The sequence below is a fragment of the Pinus tabuliformis genome, chromosome 1_1 (assembly GCF_031772625.1).
Source record: "Pinus tabuliformis cultivar Carrire ecotype Pingquan chromosome 1_1, CPIR1, whole genome shotgun sequence".
NCBI lineage: Eukaryota > Viridiplantae > Streptophyta > Pinopsida > Pinales > Pinaceae > Pinus > Pinus tabuliformis.
The window spans coordinates 625,173,616-625,196,423 of record NC_142297.1 but is presented as its reverse complement, the minus strand read 5'-3'; the positions used below and the strand labels follow the sequence as shown (position 1 = coordinate 625,196,423).

Here is a 22,808-nt window from a genome sequence, read left to right as displayed (position 1 = left end):
AAGGATATTCCATAGATTGATCAAGGATAGGGATACCCCCCATCAATATGTGGGATCTCATTATCAGATTCTTGAAAATATTTTGAATGCCTTAATTTTTCCAAGCCATCAAACTCCTGCTTAATAACATTACCAGTCTTGGAAGATTCAAGAAAGATCACATATATAGTTAATATAAACTTCTTATTTACTTCATCATACAGACAATATGCATTGGAGATATTTGAGTACCCCAAGAAGATACATTTTTGACTCCTTGCACCAAGTTTTTTGTTTGTTTGTTTTTGTTCCTTAGGTATCAAGGCATAACAAGTGGAACCAAAAACCCTGAGATGCCTCACTGAAGGAATGTCGCCATACCAAATTTCATAGGAAGTCTTGATTTTTAGAGCATGAGATGGACACATGTTCTTAATATATATTGCAAATATAACTACATCAACCCAAAACACGAGCTTTACATTCTTGAAAAACATCATTAAACGCACCATATTTAAGATTGTCATGTTCATTCTTTCAACTACATCATTTTGTTGAGGATTATAAGGCACAATTTTTTGATGTTTAATCCCATGCTAGTGAAGATAGTTTCAAATTCATTTGAAGTACATTATTTTCCATTATCAGTATAAATAGAGCCAATATGAGTTTTTTTATCATTTTCAATCCATGCATGAAAGTTTTTGAAAGTTTCAAAAGATTTAGATTTATTCTTCAATAGATATGCCCAAAACATTATTGTGTAATCATTAATAAAAGTCATCATGTATTTATTTCCATTTGTAGAAGGAACACAAATAGGGACACACAAGTCAGAATGAATGAGTTCAATATTTCTATGTGCTCTTGAATGAGAATCATGAAAAGATTGTTTGGTGTGTTTTCCTAAGATACAAGCATCACACTGCTTAAGTTTCCTAGGAATGGTGAGCATATCAGTAACACCATTTCTCTTCAATAAAAACATACTATCATAGTTTAGATGTTCAAATATAGCATGCCATAAGAGACTTGATGGTAATGTAACTTCATCATACTGATATTTTTATGCAAAATTTTGTGCACGAGCAGAGGTTCCTTGCAGCTTCAAGAGTCTTTCTTATTTTGTCCCATTCATGATAGGTGAGTTGTTTGGTGCTTTTCTCACCTCAACCTTGCCATAAAACATGTGAATAGAGTTTCCTTGATGGCAGATGTGAAACACAAACAACAATATTATCCGAAACTCTGGGAGGTAAATAACATCATGTAGAAGAAAGTTAGGGAGACCAAGCAATTTAAAGCTGATAGTGACAAGTCCTAATGGCTTGAGTTTTGACTTGTCTACAAAGTAGATTGATCCATCAACATTATCATTGAATTCTTCAAAGAAATCACTTCGAAAGGTCTTGTGGCAAGTTTGTCCTAAATCAAGCAACCATGCATATTTACATGAAGAAAGTGAAGTATTAAACAAGTCTTTAGTTACTCCAATATTACAATGTGCCACAATATAATGAGCAGATTCAGGTGCTTTAGATTTCCCTGGATTTGGTGATTTTCCTTTCTCTTCATGTCTTTCTTATCTTATTTTGTCCCAAGAGAGCTTACATGTGGAAGCATCATGTCCATTTCTATTGCACTGTACACAATAAATATCAGGTCTTCCTCCTTGCTAATGTTTCCCCCCTACCTCCATTATTCTTCCTTTCACACCCTCTTCTGCCACCTCTTCGTCTAGAAGAATCATGTGCCTGATTATTCTCTTTCTATGCAAGGCACAAAAACTATTCAGAAAATTGAGCAATTGTCTTCTTCTTCCCAAAATCTTTCTCTCTTTCAACAATTTCTCCACAAGAGTCTCAAAGGAAATATCCTTAAGTTTGCCACTAGCTTGTAATGATTCAAGATAATGAGAATTAGTGGGATACTATGCCTTGATGAAAGTTATGATAGGAACATCTATTTTAACTCTAGTAGCTTCTATATCATGCATAATGGATCTTATTTGAGAGGCTAGGGTAAGGGGATCATCATCTTTCAATTCAATATTGAACAATTTGATTATTAATTGGACTACTTCAAGTTTAGAGTGTGAGTCATATAAATGTTTCAAATTCTTTAAAGTGTAGTGCCCTGCTCTAGTTGACTAATAGTGATATGACATTAACATTTATTTAGCCCTAAGGCCCACAAATTATTTTTGAGGACCTCAGGTTGAGGATCCGGACACATGACTCTACTATTAGTGGTTGTGATGTTTATGTATGTTCTCAATTGATATTATGGTGAAGATAGAATTAATGGTTATGTATGTTATCTATTGGTATTATGATGATTGTAGCATTAATGGTTATGCATGTTCTCTATTGATATTATGATGATTGTAGCATAAATGGTTATGTTTGGTCTCTATTGAATTTATGATGATGATAGCTTTGATGGATATATATGTTTTCTATTGATGTTACCATGTTGATATCTTTGATGGATATGTATGTTTCCATTGATGTTATGATGATGATATCTATGATGAATGTGTCCCCTATATTACCTACTTGCATTAGTTCTGATTCATAATGAATAATGATGTGAATGACTAGGTGATGTTAATGATGCTATTATGACAATGACCAACATTGAGAAACCATGTTACTGATGATTATTGAGTATGGCAGGAAACCACCAGAGGCACTTGCATATGACGAGTTGACGACACCTGGTTTGATGAAAATTTATATTTTGTCTTTGAAATTCTAAGTCAATTTTGAAACCTGCTATATATGTTTATCTATATTCTGATGATATGTTAGTGGTTGCAGGAACATATTAGTTGCTTGGCCGAATGATTGTTATATACCTAGGGGGGATAATATGGGGTACAAAGGGAGGTACCCAAGGTAATAATTTAATAATGGGATGGGCCATAGTAATAAATAAGGTGGTTAACCCATATCCTGTAAGGGACCACAAGTAGTTAGTAATAATGTAATGGGCCCATGGTATTAGTTCGATGGTATGAGGGAACCATGGTAATAACCCATGGTATTGTATGTAGGAGGCCTATATAGAGGCTAGAGACTCCACATGGAGAGATGTCAAGGATTATTGTATGAATAGGCATATGGCTTATGGAGTGTTCTCCTTCCTTAAGGAGTGAATGTATGGTGTTGCCCTACCTTAAGGGTTTGATATAAATAAAGTGAATCATCTCTATATATTATTTATTGGGTTTATTTGCATTGTCTTAAATTTTCAGATCAGATCTATAACAAGTGGTACCAGAGAACTTTCTTGGGCAAAAAAGTGGAGAATTTTTTTATTTTTTGCAGGATTTCATGGGCGGCGAGTTTGCAGATCAGATCTGTACGTGTTGGTGCAAGATCTACAAAATCTAATTGTAGATCTAGATTCTATGTGAAAAAAATACCCGATTTCAAAAAAAAAAAGGTCAAATTAGAGTCCGGATGAAGGAGATATCGCTGATCTAAAAATCAGTGGTGTTGCAGACAATTTTTCGGGGCAGCAAGTTTGCGGCACACATCTAGATGTCCTGGTGTAAGATCTACAAAATCTAATTGCAGATCTGGATTCTATGTGAAAAATACCCGATTTCAAAAAAAAAAATCAGTCAAATTGGAGTTCGGATGAGGGAGATATCGTTGATTTAAAATCAGCTCTTTTTTGCAGAAATTTTGATGATGGCGGGAGAGTTGTAGCACAGATCTAATATTCTAGTGCCTGGATCGGGATTTCTATCACATGGGTAGATGTAGAATGGTTGTTCCATTTCCAAAAACAAGTCATAATAGGGATTCTGAGCAATATTGACTAAACTGCGACATTTTAAATTTTCGCCAAGTTTTTTTGTGATGGCAGGCCTAGATCAGAGTTTGAGGGACTTGTATAAATTTGATGGCTCTCATCCAGCCAAATGCCTAGCAAAAATGGAGAAATATTTCAAATTGAATTATGTCTATGATGATGAGACTCAGCTAAGTGTGGGAAAAATGTACTTGGACAATGAAAGATGGCAATGGTGGCTAGGGCATCAACGTTGCTATGGAAGGCCCTTAACTTGGGACACATTCAAAAAAACTCTTATGGACCACTTTGATCGTAAATCTAATCTTGTGGATAATCTCACATAGAAAGACACACAGCCTAGCAAATATTTTACTTTTACAGGAAAGAAGGAAACTAAGAAACCTAAAGGGTTATTTTCTGCTAGTATCTCCTTATTGTAGGTTCATGGATTGATTCAGAAGGAGAAGATCATTGTTTCTATAAATCCTAGTTGCAAGCATAATTTTATCAATGTTAATTTGGCAAAAAATTGCACGTTCCAACCAAACACATTGAAAACACACAGGTGGATGATGAGGATGTTCACGTTTATAAGGATTTGAAGCTTTATATGGATAAGTATGTGTTGCATGGTGATTTCTATACTTCAAATATGGATAACATGGATGTTGTTTTGGGATATCCTTGGATGGAATCTATGGGTACTATTAATATTAATGTGCAGAAGAAATTCCTAAAGCTCTGGTATAAAAAGAAGAAAATTACATTACAGGATATTTCCATCAATAAACAGGTAGAGTACATGGAGGCTGAAGCAGAAGAAGTTCCAGAGACTGACATATTAGATGATGAGCCTGTGATGATCGACAATCAAACACAAACAGAGGTTGAAGTAGAAAAGGTTACAGGTGCTGATACATCAGATAAGGGCTCAGTGGTTGAAGTAATATTGGAAGATAAGACACCACAACATGCACCAGATAACAGTCAGGCTTCAATAAGGGGTGAATTAAAAAAAAAGACATCGTGGGTTAAAACTTCAACATATCATCACCCACATCACCCCGTAAGACAACAACCAACAAGATGGCAACCAATTAGCCACAAGGACAACAACCCCCACAGGACAGATAGAGAGGAGCGAAGATCCACCTACTACACATCAACACAGAAGAGCTACCACGGTCAGCTTCCATCTCAAGAGAGCGAGGCACCAACGAGATCGAGAGTTCACCTTTCTCTTGGATGGCTAAATGCATGTGCATGGTACCAGTGGACTACTCTTTTGAGTAGATCTTATTATTTGTGTTCTTCCCATGTTTCGGGGACGAAACATGCTAAGGGGGGTGGAATGTTATATACCTAGGGGGGATAATATGGAGTACAAAGGGAGGTACCCAAGGTAATAATGTAATAATGGGATGGGCTATAGTAATAAATAATGTGGTTAACCCATATCATGTAAGGGACCACAAGTAGTTAGTGATAATGTAATGGGCCCATGGTATTAGTTCAATGGTATGAGGGAACCATGGTAATGACCCATGGTATTGTATGTAGGAGGCCTATATAGAGGCTAGAGACTCCACATGGAGAGATGTCAAGGATTATTGTATGAACATGCATATGGCTTGTGGAGAGTTCTCCTTCCTTAAGGAGTGAATGTATGGTGTTGCCCTACCTTAAGGGTTTGATATCAATAAAGTGAATCATTTCTATCTGTTATTTATTGGGTTTATTTGCATTGTCTTATATTTTCAGATCAGAGCTATAACAAGTGGTATCAGAGCTATAACAATGACTCAAATATGGGTGATGGGGCTATACAATTGGATGAAACTGCATGGGAGGGGTGAGACAGTGTCCCTGATCTCACCCACTAGCACTCCCGTTGTGACTTTGGTTGGAAAGGTTGAAACACCTTCACAATGAAGATCACGATGTCCTGGGGGCAGGTCCCAAAGTTGGGTCACTCATGAGGATTTTACTGGGCGGTGCGCATCAAGGTGGATTCCTTGATCCCCAACACCATTAGTCTCACTACAGTAGGCAACATAAGAGATGATAGTGGTCTCTAGCATTGCACCTATACTTTCCCCTTGTAGTCACTGAATGCTTGAAGGGCAAGTGGTGTGGCACCCTTGGAACTTCAATGGAATTTTTTGAAGGGAACGACCAGCTTGGCACCCTTGGCAACACAAATAAATTGTTAGGTGTGACACCCTTGGCATAACAAATAAATTGTTAGGCGTGACACCCTTGGAACTTCAAGAGAAGTTCTTGAAGGGCGCGACCGAAACTTGGCACCCTTGTAATCATTAAAAATAAATAACCCTTGGAATCATTAAAAATAAATAAATTAATAAATATAATCAAGATATGAAAACCATGTAAATTCACATAAAGTGGTAAATGATGATTAGAACCGAGGTAATTAAATAAAGAATAAAACTTGGGTTAAGGGGATCATAAGAAGAAACAAAATATTCTACCTTAAAAACTCTACCCTTCCCATGTTGGAAAATTTTAGGTAGATAATGTAATTTAATTAGGTAAAAAGGGGAAAGAGGGACATAAATGTAAGGATAAATATTAATCATAAAATATTTAAACATAATTAAGAGAAGAGGATGGTGAATTAAAATAATATTAATAAATTAAATTTTAGAGAAATTTAGAGAACCTCCATGTGGCAACAACCAACATAAGAATATCCATCTAAGAGATAACTTGAGTTAAATTAGGGAGTAGATAGGGGATCAAATCTTGACCTATCAATTGAATTTAATAATGAACACAAATTAAGGAGTAAAAAGGGGGATCAAGAGACAACTAGGAGAAGAAATAGGAATCTTGTTGAGGTGTGTAAAAATATTATTTTTAAATTAAAATTTAAGTAAATAATATTTTGGAGATCCTTGATGAGAGAGTGACACATGGGTGGGTGAATAATCAAACTATTGGATTATCAAAAATAATTAATTTTTCATGAAATTCCAAGTGTCACCTATGAGGACTCCTATAAAAGAAGGGGCAGGCCATGGGAGAAATGGCTTTTTCTTTACCCTACTGTTGGATGGATGAGACTATGTTAGAGTAGTGACTACGATCTATAGTGAGTTTGGTGAGGTAGAGGACTTTAGAGAGGGGAATCTCGAGCCAAAGAGTGCTCTCCTCTACCAGCTAATACATTCCTCCGTTGTACAACCCCATTGCAGCTCGAGGGTCCACGGGGAAGGAGAGTACCCAAGGAGTAGGATGGGAGGTCAATCGGTGGGTCACTGCATTCAGATTAAGCACGTCTACATTCACACTTTGAGGGTTGGTCCCTGCAATTGGTATTAGAGCTTAGTTGAACCCTTGAGACCTATGGGCCCATTCATAGATGACTAGTTTTGTTAAATATCTACTACATTATACCCTAAAATTGTGTATGAGGTTTCCATCCAACTCTTAGATTTTAGGATATCCCTACAACTACAAAATACTACCTTTCTCTGCATATTTCTGAAAATAGAAATACAAAATTTGCAAATTTAGCTTTCCTTTTGGGCAAGTTGGCTTTCTATGTCAGGTTGCCTCCTCTATTATGATCCCAACATTGGCCCGTTTTTGCAGAGAGAATTCAGGTCCTTTGAGCATCTCAACTTATGCCAAGATAAAGAAAAACACAATTTCATCCAATAATCATTTACAAAAAATTTCATGCAACACCAAATCCAAGAAATCGATCTTTTATATACTTTTGTTGCACGAGCAATCTAACCTTAGGATTATTATATATATCTTCTAGATAAGCATATCCACAATGTTTTTTGTTTGCATTCCATAAAGAAACAAACTTCGTTTCAAAAAGGTTCCATGTTTCTTCTATGAGTTTAACAATCCATTGTTTATAGTCTCGGCGTTGGTTCTCATAGTTTCCATCGCCATCTTGTGAGAAGAACGCGAGAATTAAATTGCCAATAAAAGCACCTATATCAAAACCCGTTGGGCCACAAAAGGCAAATTATGGATCTATAACTTGAGTTGAGTTGCTTGTTACCATAACCGATCCAGTATGTAAGTCTCCATGAATAAGTGCTTGTGTCTTCTCACAAAAATTCGATTTCAATTCAACAACTTCCATATTCAACTGATTTTCCTCCCATACCTCCTTAGCATCATCATCAAGGTAAGGCTAATTCCAATGGTTTTTTAGTGCTAACATATATCGGTATGAAAATATGACTTGTTCAGTGAGCCTACACATCTCCACATTGCCACAAAGTTGATAAATTTCAGCCTTGTGCTCTATTGTAGAAGGATATAAAAGGGATGTGTGAAAAAGAGTTTTGGCCATATAATTTGAAATATGCTTTGCCAAAAATGGGTACTCAACACCAGCTATTAGACCTTTGCGCATAATGATGGTTGGGGGTTCCAAGTAACACATAGAAAATAAAACCATGGCACGATCAAAGTAATAAAATTTTGGAACATGTTCTGGGAAAAATTTTCCATGCTCTTTCAAATTTGTAACCTCAAAATATGCATGTTCCTTTGTCATCAACCATGACTCCCCTATACAGTGAATATATGGGACAACCCGCTTGATAACGAAGGATCCATGAGACCAAGTCACAATGTAAACGAAGTTGAGGTTAGTGCCCTCCTCTGGCATATTGACACTCTCCACTTACACCCACGTGAGAAAACTCTCCCTTCTACAGTATGAACGTGCCACAAAGAAGATAGTCCAATGGGCCCTCCTGCATGAATGCCAAACTTGAATCTCCATGGGTGTTGGTTTTTGTGGGAAAACTATGAAATTTCAACACATTTGGGTTTCATAGAAAACAAATGTCTTGATAATATGCTTCGCCGAGCTAAATCTCTAAGAACCGTTACCTGAAGACATTAAAATATTCAAGTAATACAACAAACGATATTGTCTTACATATCCAGATGAGGTAGAAAGTTAACTGTAGTTATTTTAAATTACTAAGATATTGCCGATGCATTAAATTTTATGGATGAAACATGTGATCCTCGTCTCAAAAACGTATTTAAGTCTAAATCCAACCGAACTCTTTTTCCTTAATTAAATTAGCAGAGCTATAAAATTCTATAATAGGCAGTGGTAATAAGTATACATTAGCTAGGGGCTATATGGGTCTGGTAATTTCTATACATGGACTAAATCACGGAAAAGCGAGAGACAATAAATACAACAATTAGAGGTCATGAGGTGACCCATCCAAGCAAAGCTTCCGAGTCGAGACTGACTGTAGTTATCATCTCAGTTTGCTCTTGTGACCCTTCTATTAAAACAATTACGACCTCACCAATTTCTTTCATTGGAAAAGTTGATAATCATGTTTATCAAATTCAAGTCATTGATCCTACATGTGTTAGTTTCACTGGTTCTTTTGTTTCTGCTTTAATTTCCTCATCATGTGCTATGTGTGATGGTTTGATTTGTCTAACGGAAACCTAGAAATCATGGGTTTTTAAGCATAAGCCTGTTAGTCCAATAACCTAAATTAAACACATATTAGACCTGACTAAGGATTGATGGGTGATCCTGTGTTATTCTCTCACTTTGGGAATTGTGAAATTCCTTTGTATTTGTATTTTGCTCTGCTTGCATGTGACTACATAAAGTTATTCCAAAAATTATGGGTGTTGGACATTAGTGTGCAGGTAATACAAGACTTTTAAATCCTTAAAATTAGGATTTCTGGTTCGTAGTGATTCCCAAGTCTCTACATTTCACAGCAGCAGTACATTGTTTGAGTTGGCCTTACCGAGTATCCATGGAAGTCCTGATTTATGAAATTTTGTTTCTTATTTTAAAGTATATAATTACGACGTTTTACTTTTTACATTTTTCTATTATTACTTGAAAATATAGTAAAATTTTAATATTTTTCCTTGGGGTATTTTTGACAGTATTGTATTACATTTTACTTTTTACATTTTTCTATTATTACTTGAAAATATAGTAAAGGTTTAATATTTTTCTTTTCGGGTATTTTTTATGGTATGGTATTTTAAAATTGTATTAGAACATAATTAAATGGTATTAATTTTTTTATTCTTTTGACATATTTTTGTTGATTTTTGTTTGAGTTTAAAGTAGATCATATATACACATTCTAACTTACTTGTGACTAGTGTTTAAAATTGTTGCACAATAATGTTGAGCCTAAGGTTTTCAAGGAATCTATTTTTACTAAATTGTTCATTATGGTCATTTAAAAATTACAATATATTAGAGTTGAGATATTACAATATGGTAATAGTGTCCGTAAGTTATAAAAATATTTTACACTAATGTACAATTTGTTCATATAGTAGGATTCTTTTAAATACAACATCAATAGATTTCTTACCTAAAATTGCTCAACAACTTGCATAAATTTTGGTGGCCATTAACCATGGTAAATCCACATATTGACATTCTTAAGTTAAATTATGCTTAGAATAAAAATAAAAATAAAAAATTGCATAAAAAATGGTGGGCAACAACTCTCAGTAGATATGTTTTTTTTTTACCTGAATGTAAATAACATCTCAAATAACTCTTGCACTATTCTAGTCATTTACTCTTCATGGTTGTGCTAGTTTAACATTCTCAGAATCATTACATTCTTTTAAAACTTATTCTCTCTCTCTTTTTACTAAAGACATTCTCAGTTTATGTTATAATAATGCTACCAACCACCTCTATCATTTACATGACATAATGTAGTCTAAGCCTACTAAGCTAATTCAATTGATTGTATCCTTATGATTAAATCTTATAGGAAGGTTTGAAATTGATAGGTGAATTATATCATCAAGAACTTATAAATGCATAATTTACTCCTTTGGAAGTATATAATAATAAAAATAAATTATAGAACCACTCACCTTGGTTATGATTTTTATTTGAGTGGTTTTTATCTTATAAGGAAAAATCGTATTAATTTGTGGCAAGTGAACCATGGTTAGAAGAGGTACAAGAAGGAGTGGGGAAACTAAATTGAACAACATGTTGCCACCATAAGAGCCAACTCCTACCACCCCACCCAATGATGGGGAAAACATCACAACACAAGAATAGATACCAACCAGAGAAGTGTTGAAATTAATGAGATCATTCCAACACATGTATGAGGCATTAATAAACCATTTGGAACGGGATCATGGAGGACCTGTCATACAAAACAAAGCACCCCAAAAAACTACAAGAAATGATGTACATCGAGATTTGGAAAAGGTAAAATTTCTAGAATTTTGGGGATCCACAGATGGTCAATCTGTAGAGGCATGGTTAGAAAACATGGCAATATGCTTTACCTTGAAATATTACACCTCAAATATGAAGGCCAAGATGGGTATATTCCAACTAAAGGGAAATGCACTACTTTGGTGGAATACATTATTAACCCAATTGGGGATGGATATATCAGAAGTAACTTGGGAACTATTTAAAGAAAAATTTAGAGAATGTTACCTGTCAGAGGAGTTCCTTGAGAGGAAAATAAATGAATTTAATGCATTAAAGCAAGGGAGTCAAATTTGTGTCCACTACTCTGTTATGCCCCTCACTTAAACAAAAAAAGATCAAGGTGAATAAATTTGTGTATGGACTAAATGTTAACATTCAAGCAAAGGTTAGAATCTTAATGCCTCGCACCTTGCATGAGGCAGTTTAGCGGGCAATCATTGTAGAGGAGGAGATCATGAGTAGTGGACCTAGTAAGTCAACAAGGCCCATAGGATCATGAGTACCAAGTGGAAACAGTATGGAACGTATAAATTTGCAAAGGGGTCCCGTGCTCAATCATCAAAAGTGATCAATAGGAAATATAAGAACACCATATAGACATCCAGCTCAACATCTGCATAGGGTACCTCAACAAAATTTTCAACCACAACAACACCAGACTATGCGATAGCACCAAGTCACACCACCTCCGCACTGATCCCAATAGTCTAGCTCTTTCCAAAAAGTTTCCAGACCAACTCCCAGTTCAGTTGGTAGTAGGAGCCAAGCTCCTAAGAGGTGTTGTTGGACTTGTGGAGGTCCTCACTAGGAGAGGGATTACCCTCAAAAAACAAGTAATACCAACTCAACTAAGAAAGAAACTACGGTGGGGGATTTGGGGAAAGCCCATCGCATCCATGTAGCGGTGAACAATTGCCAGGTCGAACACTAGTCCACTATGTAGGAAACCTCAGGTAATCTTGATGGTATGAGTTTTGTAATTTTAATAGATCTAGGAGCTACTGATTCCTTTATTTCTCTAAACGAATTATCAAGGATTACACATAAATCAACTGCACAATATGAATTTAGACATGTAGAAATGGCATGTGGTATGAAAAGAAATGTAGGAAGGATTATGAGGTGGACCTGGGTGTGTGTGAGAGCAAGGTATCCTTGTACTCTACAATTTTAGGAGTTTATGACGTAGTTATAGGAATGGATTGGTTGGAACGACATGAGGCAATCCTAGACTACAAAGACAGATTCTACATTTCACAAACAATGACAGCCAAAGAAAATCATTAAGGGGAAAGAACCAAGGGGTGTCCCTTAGGTTCATCTCCTCCATGCAACTAATGAAATATAGGTGAAAGGGATGTCAAATGTTCTTGGTGGTAGCTCTAAACGATAAGGGTGATTATGAAAACCTTGGTAGACATCCATTTCTTGTTGAATTTAAGGATGTATTTCTCGAAGAACTACCTGGGCTACCCCCAAAAAGGGAAATTGATTTCACCATCAACCTTAAACTAGGCACTAAGCCTATTGCAAAGGCACCCTATCATATGTCAGCTATACAGCTAAACGAATTGCAGATCCAATTAAAGGAATTGTTGGACTTGGGGTTCATACAACCTAACATATCTTCGTGGGGAGCCCCTGTGGTTTTTGTTAAGAAGAAGGATGGGTCTTGGCGACTGTGCATTGACTACCGTTAGTTGAACAAAATGATGATAAAAAAATCAATACCCTCTGCCAAGGATAGATGACTTGTTTGACTAAATTAGGGGGAAAACTGTGTTTTCAAAGATAAATCTGAGGTCAGGATATCGTCAGTTGAGAATCAAGGAAGAAGATATCCCAAAGACAACCTTTAAGACAATATTTGGGCATTATGAATTTGTAGTTTTACCCTTTGGACTGAAAAATGCCCCTGGTGTTTTCATGAGTTTGATACGGAATATTTCGGGATTACTTAGACAAGTTTATACAAGTCTTTATCAATGACATTTTGATCTACTCAAAGACCCCATAAGAGCATGACGAACACTTGAGGATAGTTCTAAAATGTCTTAGAGAAAACCAATTATACGAGAAGTTGTCAAAATGTTCCTTTTACCAAACCAAGATCCATTATCTTGGGCACATTATCTCTAGGGATGGTATCTCAGTAGTCCCGGTAAATATCGAGGCCATCATGGAATGACCAACACCAACCAATGTTCATGAAATACGAAGTTTCATGGAAATGGTAGGGTATTATCGTATTTTTGTCGAAGGGTTTTCAAAGATAGCAATCCCCATTACCGAGCTCCAAAGAAAGAACAAGAAATTCATTTGGACTGAAAAATGTGAAGAGGCATTCCAAAGGTTAAATGTGTTATTAATGACAACACCAATTTTGAAGGTGTCAGATTTGGAATAAGAATTTTTGGTTTGCACTGATGCCTCCAAGGAATTGTTGGGTTGTGTGTTGATGCAAGAAGGAAAAGTAATATCTTATGCATCAAGGAAACTTAGAACCCACGAAGAAAACTCTGCAACCCATGATCTAGAAATGGAAGAAATTGTTTATGCACTAAAGATTTGGAGACACTACCTTCTAGGAAGGAATTTTCATCTTAGGAATGACCACTGTGGGCTACAACACATATTCACTCAAGACCACTTAAATGAAAGACAAAGATGATGGTTTGAGCTAATTAGTGAATATGATTTTTATATCACTTACTAAAAGGAACAGTAAATAGGGTGGTTGATGCTTTAAGTAGTAGGCCTTAGATATTTTCAGTGATTCCCTTAAAGACAAATTTGAGGGAGAAACTGATTGATTTATAATTTAAAGACACCTGGAACCAGGAGGTTAGAAAAAGTTTGAGGGAGGATGAAATGAGGGTCCAAAAATATGAAGAATACTCCCTTGATAATGATGGGCTGCCACGATTTTGAGGAAGGATATATGTACCACTGAATGAAGATATATGCTAGTTAATCTTGAATGAAGCACACCACGCAGTATACATGGTACACCCTGGTGTTAAGAAGATGAGTGCATACCTGAAACCACTCTTCTTTTGGAAAGGGATGAAGAAGGACATTATAATCTTGGTAGAAAGATACTTAGAGTGTCAACGAGTAAAAGCTGAACACATTGCAACCCCATGAGATACCAAAATCTAAATGGGAAGTTATATCAATGGACTTCATTATGGGACTACCAATGACCTCAAGAAGACATGATTCCATATTTGTAGTGGTGGACACTTTGACCAAGAGCGCCCATTTCACACCAGTTAAGACTACATATAAGGCACCATAGATAGGCAGATTTTTTATTGATGATATTATGAGATTCCATGGAGTGCCTAGGAAGATCATATCTGATAGGGCGGTAGTGTTTATAGGAAGGTCTTGGAGCAGTTTCCAAGAAGCCTTTGGAACCCAGTTGAACTTCAGCACTGCTTATCACCATGAGACAGATGGGCAGATAGAGAGAACTAATCAAATCCTTGAAGACATTCTTCGGATGTATGTGATGGACCAACAAAAGAGATGGGAGGATTTTTTACCTCTTGTGGAATTTTCTTACAATAATAGTTATTAGAGTTCCATAAATATGGTGCCATTTGAGTTCTTATATGAAAGACCTTGCATAACACCTCTCAGTTGGGATCGACTAGAGGAAAGAGTTTTAATAGGACCAGAAGTGGTGCAAGAGATGGAAGAACAAATTAATATGATTAGGGGAACGATGAAAGAAGCACAAGATCAACAAAAGATCTATGCTAATACTCATCAGGTAGACCGAAGTTATGAAGTGGGAGATAGGGTTTTCATGAGAGTAAGGCCCCAAAAAAGCTCTATAAGGTTTGGAAAGGGAGACAAATTGTCTCCACGGTTTGTGGGACCTTTTAAAATCTTGGAAAGGAAAGGGCCAGTGGCATAAAGGCTTGCCTTACCTCCATATTTAGTGCGTATGCATGATGTCTTTCATATTTCTGTTTTGTGTCATTATATTTCAGATCCTTCACATGTTATTGACTTTGGTCATTTGCAGGTTCCATACGAGGGAACAGTAATGGTCAAACCAGTTCGCATACTGGACCAGCGAACTTTGCAGCTTAGGTGACGGTTAGTGGACCAAGTTAAGGTCCAGTGGGACAATTATAGTCCCAGTTCAGCTACTTGGGAGGACGCCGAGGAGATGTATCACCATTTTCCTTACGTATTCCAAGGACTTCAAGACGGAGTCTATTGTTAAGAGGGGGTGTATATAGTGCCCCACTCTAGTTGACTGATAGTGATATGACATTAACATTTATTTAGCCCTAAGGCCCACACATTTTTTTTAGGACCTTAGGTTGAGGATCCAGACACATGACTCTATTATTAGTGGTTGTGATGCTTATGTATGTTCTCCATTGATATTATGATGAAGATAGAATTAATGGTTATGTATGTTATCTATTGGTATTATGATGATTGTAGCATTAATGGTTATACATGTTCTCTATTGATATTTTGATGATTGTAGCATAAATGGTTATGTTTGGTCTCTATTGAATTTATGATGATGATAGAAGTAAAGGATATGTATTCTCTCTATCGATATCATGATGATGATAGCTTTGATGGATATGTATGTTTTCATTGATGTTATGATGATGATAGTCATGATGGATGTGTCCTCTATGTTACCTACTTGCATTAGTTTTGGTTCACAATGAACAATGATGCGAATAACTAGGTGATGTTGATGATGTTATTATGACAATGACTAACACTGAGAAACCTTGTTACTGATGATTATTGAGTATGGCAGGAAACCACCAGAGGCACTCGCATATGACAAGTTAAGGACACTTGGTTTGATGAAAATTTATATTTTGTCTTTTAAATTCTAAGTCAATTTTGAAACCTTCTATATATGTTTATCTATATGCTGATGATATGTTAGTGGTTGTAGGCACATATTAGTTTCTTGGCCGAATGACACATATGGGTGATGGGGTTGTACAATTGGATGGAACTACATTGGAGGGGTGGGACAGTGTCCCTGATCTCACCCACTAGCACTCCCACCATGACTTTCTCTGGAAAGGTTGAAACACCTTCGCCTTGAAGATCACAATGTCGTGCGGGCAGGTCCCAAAGTTGGGTCACTCATGAGGATTTTACTAGGGGGCACACATCAAGGCGGATTCCTTGATCCCTGACACCATTAGTCTCACTATAATAGGTAACATAAGAGACGATAGTGGTCTCTGTCATTGAACCTATACTTTCCCCTCGTAACCACTAAATGCTTGAAGGGTAAGTGGCGTGGTACCCTTGGAACTTCAAGGGAATTTCTTGAAAGGCATGACCAAGTTGGCACCTTTGGCATCAACAATGAACTGTTAGGCATGACACCCTTGGAACTTCAAGGGAAGTTCTTGAAGGGCACGACCAAAACTTGGCACTCTTGGAATCATTAAAAATAAATAAACTAATAAATATAATCAAGATATGAAAACCATGTAAATTCACATCAAGTGGTAAATGATGATTAGAATCGAGGTAATTAAATCAAGAATAAAACTTGGGTTAAGGGGATCATAGGAAGAAATAAAATACTTTACGTTAAAAACTCTACCCTTTCCATGTTGGAAAATTTTAGGTAGATAATGTAATTTAATTAGGTAGAAAGGGGAAAGAGGGAAATAAATGTAAGGATAAATATTTAAACCTAATTAAGAGAAGATGATGGTGAATTAAAATAAGATTAATAAGTTAAATTTTAGAGAAATTTAGAGAACCTCCATGTGGAAACAACCAACATAAGAATATCCATCTAAGATATAACTTGAGTTAAATTAGGGAGTAGCTAGGGGATCAAATCTTGACTTATCAATTCACTTTAGTAATGAAAACAAAGTAAGGAGTAAAAAGGGGGATCAAGAGACAACTAGGAGAAGAAATATGAATCTTGTTGAGGTGGGGAAAAATATTATTTTTAAATTAAAATTGATGTAAATAATATTTTGGCGATCCTTGATGAGAGAGTGACATATGGGTGGGTGAATAATCAAACTATTGGATTATCAAAAATAATTAATTATGCATGAAATTCCATGTGTCACCTACGAGGAGTCATATAAAAGAAGGGGCAGGCCATGGGAGAAAGGACTTTTTCTTTACCCTACTGTTGGATGGATGAGACTATGTCAGAGTAGTGACTATGAGCTATAGTGAGTTTGGTGAGGTAGAGGACTTTAGAGAGGGGACTCTTGAGCCAAAGAGTGCTCTCCTCTACTAGCTAATACATTCCTCCATTTTACAACCCCATTGCAGCTCGGGGGTCCGCGGGGAAGGAGAGTACCCAAGGAGTAGGCTGGGAGGTCAACCGGTGGGTCACTGCATTCGGATTAAGCACGTCGACATTCACACTCAGAGGTGGCCGACAACAAAGGAAGACAAGTAGCGGAAATTCAAGTTTGAATCTCATATTTTTGTGAACGTTACCTATGTTGTTATAATATTCTTTTGTATGACTTCATTATGGATTTGTTTAATAATGTGTAAATTAGATGATATGTTCAATGAAGTGAAATCCAAGGATGTGTTAAATAGTTCTTAATAAATTTGGAGTTCCCAATGCTATTTTCTTATGGTTGTGTATATATATATATATATATATATATATATATATATAGGTTTGGTCCCTACATAAAGCTTCAGAGAAATTTATAATTAGTGAAATATGATGACTCATCTCTTCATTGAATGATGCAACAATCAAGGCATGGGAATTTATGTTCTTATTCTCCCATATGATGAGCTCCTTGCCTGATGTGGGCTTTTCAGGTGGATTCCTAGCTTCTCCTTCACAAACTCATTTCCACGAATCATTGAAAATGAGGGTATGTTTTGTCTTTCTAGACATTCATGGTAGTTCTCTTTGCCAAAGAGAACTAATCCAACTATGGAGATGAGTGAATGCATCATAAAAAAATGAACTATATTCTAATAATTCTTGTGAATGTCAATGGTTCCAAGCCTTATTCTCTACCTTTTTATTTTTAAATAATCTGAATAGTGTTCTTGATACCTTCTATTTATATAACAAACTGATTTAATATAATATGCGTGAATTCTATCACATTTGCAATACAACTACGACATTCAATCCATAATACAACTCTCATACATATGACTTCAACACACTACATTCACCTTACCATGAACCAATTTGAACACACCATACATATGATTTAAACTACCACAATATCAACTAACCAATGCGAGCGCATATAGGATTCCAAACTAGGACACCTCAACACATATATAAACTTCAATGCACAAGTAAATTGAATGTATATCATATACCAATGCTCCAACACACATACCAATACTTCAACACACGTGTAAATTCAATCAATCAATCAACACACTTCACAGTAGTTTAACACACCTCCAATGAAGAACAAACAACCTAGTTTGGTGGAACAGTAGCAAGGTGTTTGAAGATAAGATTTAGGGACAGAACGAAAAGAACTTAGAGATGAGTTGGATCCAGCATACAAACCAAACAAAACCACACCAAATGCACCATACACTACTTCTTGTTACCATTCACTAGTCTTCAACCCAAAGTAGCAAAGAGCATGCAATGCAGACTTTAATAAACTTGTCATATGACCATACTATTTTTCCCTTCAACGAACCAGAGATGTGACCAAGGTTTGAATGCATAGGAATTTGAAAAAAATTATAGATTTAGTTCAACAAATTCAATAAAACCAATGCAGAGATCGGTGCTTCAATGGACTAGCTATCATAGGTTTCAATGCACTATTCAAATTACTCACAGATTCAACACATTCAGTCAGGTCCCGACAGAGGGAAAAAGGATAATGGCAAGAAAAATAACAAGAGTTAGGAGTTACATAGCAGAAAAAATGATAAATTGGGACTTTTAGCTTTGATACCATGTTAGGCCAGACATTAGTAATTCCACCAATGAATGATTTAATTAAGAGAGATCAATAATATATACAAGGAGAGGGAGATTATTGGAATTCATATTCCAATGTCTCTTCATATTCTTTATTCTCTTGTTTACATTATTTACATTTCTCCCAATCCCAATGATTAGGTGTCAAATCCCAATATGGATCATATGAAGCTTCTACAGATGTTTTGGATCATGAGTTTTTGAAAATTGAGCCAACAAAGAGGTGTCTTGTTGGAATTGTGGACTATAACGTTAATCTATAGGATCATCAACAAGGTCACCAACTCTTCATGTGTTGAACAAACTCATCTAAGACGTGGTGTTGGTGCAAGTTCATGTTCAATGAATACATCTAGAGGAATGTGAGAAGGAAGAGATGGATTTTCATTCTCAGTGTAATCATTTGAAGAAGAAACCAAAATATTAAGAGAAGGTGGCACAAATTCCAAAAATGGCTTACAGGCCAAAGAGGGCACAACCACTGAATTAGGCTTGCAGGACAAGAGATTTTCAATGTTCATCAAATTTAACATCTCTTATAATTATTATTTTGCTTGAGTGAGATTGAAAAAGTATATAACCTTTTACATCTTCAAAATATCCAATAAAATACACTTCTCACTTTTAGGTTGTAAAGATTTCCTTTTTTCATTATGAATGTGAGCTAATGCTACGGTAACGAAGATACAAAAGTGGCTTACATATGGATTAATATTAGCCCATGATTCTTTTGATGTTATATTACTTAAAGAATTTTTGGGAGTGAAATTTACTATGTAGTTTTCATAGTTGATGGATTTTTCCCAATAATGAAGACTTAATTTCTTAGATTGAACTATGTAATTAGCCATTTTTTTAAATGTATGATTATATTTTTAGCAACACAATTTTTTTGTTGTGTATATGGAATAATATGTTGCATTTGAATATCCTATGTAATGCAGAAAGTGGTGAATTTGTTGACATATTCACCTCAATTATCTATTCTTAACCTTTGTAGTCGATGTCCAAACTATTTTTCTACAAGGCCTTGTAGGCCAAGAACAAGTTAAAATATTCACTCTTTAAGTTTTAAGAAATAATCCCAAGTGTGTCTGGAGAATTCATTAATGAAAGTTAATAAGTACCTGAACCATAGAAAAATTGAGAATAAAGTGGACCTCATAAATCACCGTGAAGAAGTTGCAAAGGGGTTGAGGCATGCGAGGAGACATATTTTTCAAACGTTTCATATGATGTTTGCTAAGAACAAAACTAGAAAAAAACAAAATATTTGCAATAAATGAGAGGAAGACCAGTCACCATATTATGATTACATAGTTGTTGTAATGAGTGATAGTTTAGATGACCAAATCACTCGTGCCAAAGTTTACTTAAGTTATCACTGTGAGCAATAAAAACTAAGGGAAAAGATGATGATCAAAATTTCTCAAACTTCTACAAGTAGGTAAAATCATCAACAATTTCAGTGGTAAGGACATGCTTAAGACCTTTTAAATATTTACTTACAACTCGGTGAGGCGAAATTCTATTTTTTTATCTTCCCCTGAATGAGTGATATGATATACTGATAGAATGTTGCAGGAAATATTGGAACACATAATACATCATCAAAATTTCCATTATCTACATGAACTATTCCAGATCCCTACAACACTAAGAGATCTATCATCACCAACAAATATGTTTTTAGTGTTACAATCATTAAGAGTAGAAAAACATCCTTTATCCTTAGCCATATGATAAGATGCTCTAGAATCAATAAGTTATTCATAAGAAGAAGTAGAGGTTGCATTGAAGGAGAAACCAAAAGCAAAAAGTGCATGTCCATGAGAAGTGTTAGGAGAAGAACCAAGGCTAATGTTGTGCTTCTTCATTGTCGCTTTCAAGGCCTCCATGTTTTTAAAGCATTTAGATTTTAAACAATTGTCTTTTCCACAATAGTTTCAATGTTTGTTAGTATTATTCTTTGATTTTGTTCATTTTTCACCATTAGGAGTATATGTTGGCTAAGAGGGTTTGGAACCATTATTTTGCTTGTTTTTACAAGGATGTCACTTCTTTATATGTTTTGTTTTATCTTTATGTTGGGACACTAAAGGTTTTTTAGATGTACATGTAGTGTTGATCACTCCAATATGCAATATCTTGTCCTTTTCTCTAGTTGAAAAGTCACAAAAAGATTCAATAAAAAGTTTTTGATAGACAACTCCCAGAAATTCTCTAGTAGCAGAAAATGTAGATGCAAAAATAGAGTATTGAATACCAAATTTTGGAATAAAACTATATATGCAAAATTCTTTGTCTAGAGTAACCTGACATACTTTAGACAAATATTTGAGTGTTTTCAACTTAGATAAGTAATCTTCAATGCAAGAGAAATCATTAGGAATTAAATTCATGATCCAATTTTGAAGTTGTTGAGCTCTAATAATATTAGCTTCACCATATATTTTTTGTAACTTTCCCAAGATTCATTTGGAGCATCATTTCCTTGAATATGAAATTGTAAATTCGGACAATGGACATTTCTATTAGTTCACAGGCTTCGTCATTCTTATCATCCCATTTGGATTTTAGGATTAGTGAGGGTTTTTTTCTTGTCCCAAAGTAATCTAGTACAATCCTTTACTTCTTAGTGCATCCTCCATGCGGGATTTCCATGAGAAGTAGTTGATATTGGTAAACAAAAGTTTAATTGGAGTGATCATATTAAAATATGAATATAATATGGTTTCAAAAGCTTAAATTGATTATTTGGATAGAAGGATCTTGAAAAAATAGGCCATTTAAAATACAATGGCATTGAAAATGGACATCAGATGTGAAAGTTATGCCCTTTTTAAACAAGGAATTAACGATATGTTGTCACTTCTACAAAAACCTCCAAATTGTTGGCCTACAACCAAATTTCAGAGCCTAATTTCACCTTGCATACTATCGTCACAAGAAATAAGACTTATTGCATGTGTTTTCTCTAAGTGTTTTTGTCCCATTTGCAAGAAAATCGAAGTTTCGTCTTTTGGCATGTGGAGTGTTCCATGTTGCAAAAAAACTAGTTTTGATGGTTTTGAGGGGTAATATTTGGGTAAATGAGTTGATATTACCATGTAAATGTATGTGACACTCCTTTCCAAAGTTTTAAGCATTGTTTCACAAGTGTAGTCATGGTCGTCGGAAAGTGTAGCTTTGGTGTCGCACTGAGGAAAGTATGTTGTTAAAGTGTTGTGGGTTATCTATGTTGTTTTGTCAAGTGTTCTAAGTGTGTGATCACAAACAAGTTTTTTCGTTGCTCACGTCAGCTTCATGACTCCCACACTTAGTCAAATCTGGGAAACTTCCTAACCAGGGAACCTAGCCTCATCCAACCTTCCTAAATTGCGCATTGTGCAGTCTCAACCCTCAAGAATCAACTTTTCCTCTTGGAACTGTGCAATGTGTAGTTCCTACCCCCATAATTGCGTAGTCTCAGTGCTCAAACCTGACCTTTGAGCTCCAAAAATGCACAATTTTTCCCACCATCCAGACCTTAACTACTCATTGTGCAGTCTCAGTCCTCAAGCCCAACCCTTGAGTTCCTGAACTATGCAATTGCAAAATCACCTGCCTCCTTGTCCTTCCAGCACTATGTAGTATGAAATTTTAGTCATCAAGCCCTCAACCTGTCTCCTTGATCTCCCCAACTATGCAATCCTCAACCCAGTCCAGCCTGAACTGCACAATGCATAAAATCAAGGCTCAAACCTGACCCTTGACTTCCTGACCTACGCAATTGCGCAGTCATTG

At 35.7% G+C, this 22,808-nt stretch overlaps 1 pseudogene; it reads right to left on the bottom strand.

The window, feature by feature from the left end:
- Window positions 1-5,935: 5,935 nt before the first annotated feature.
- LOC149214865 (methylthioribose kinase-like) overlaps window positions 5,936-22,808 on the bottom strand; it is a 29,029-nt pseudogene continuing 12,156 nt past the window's right edge.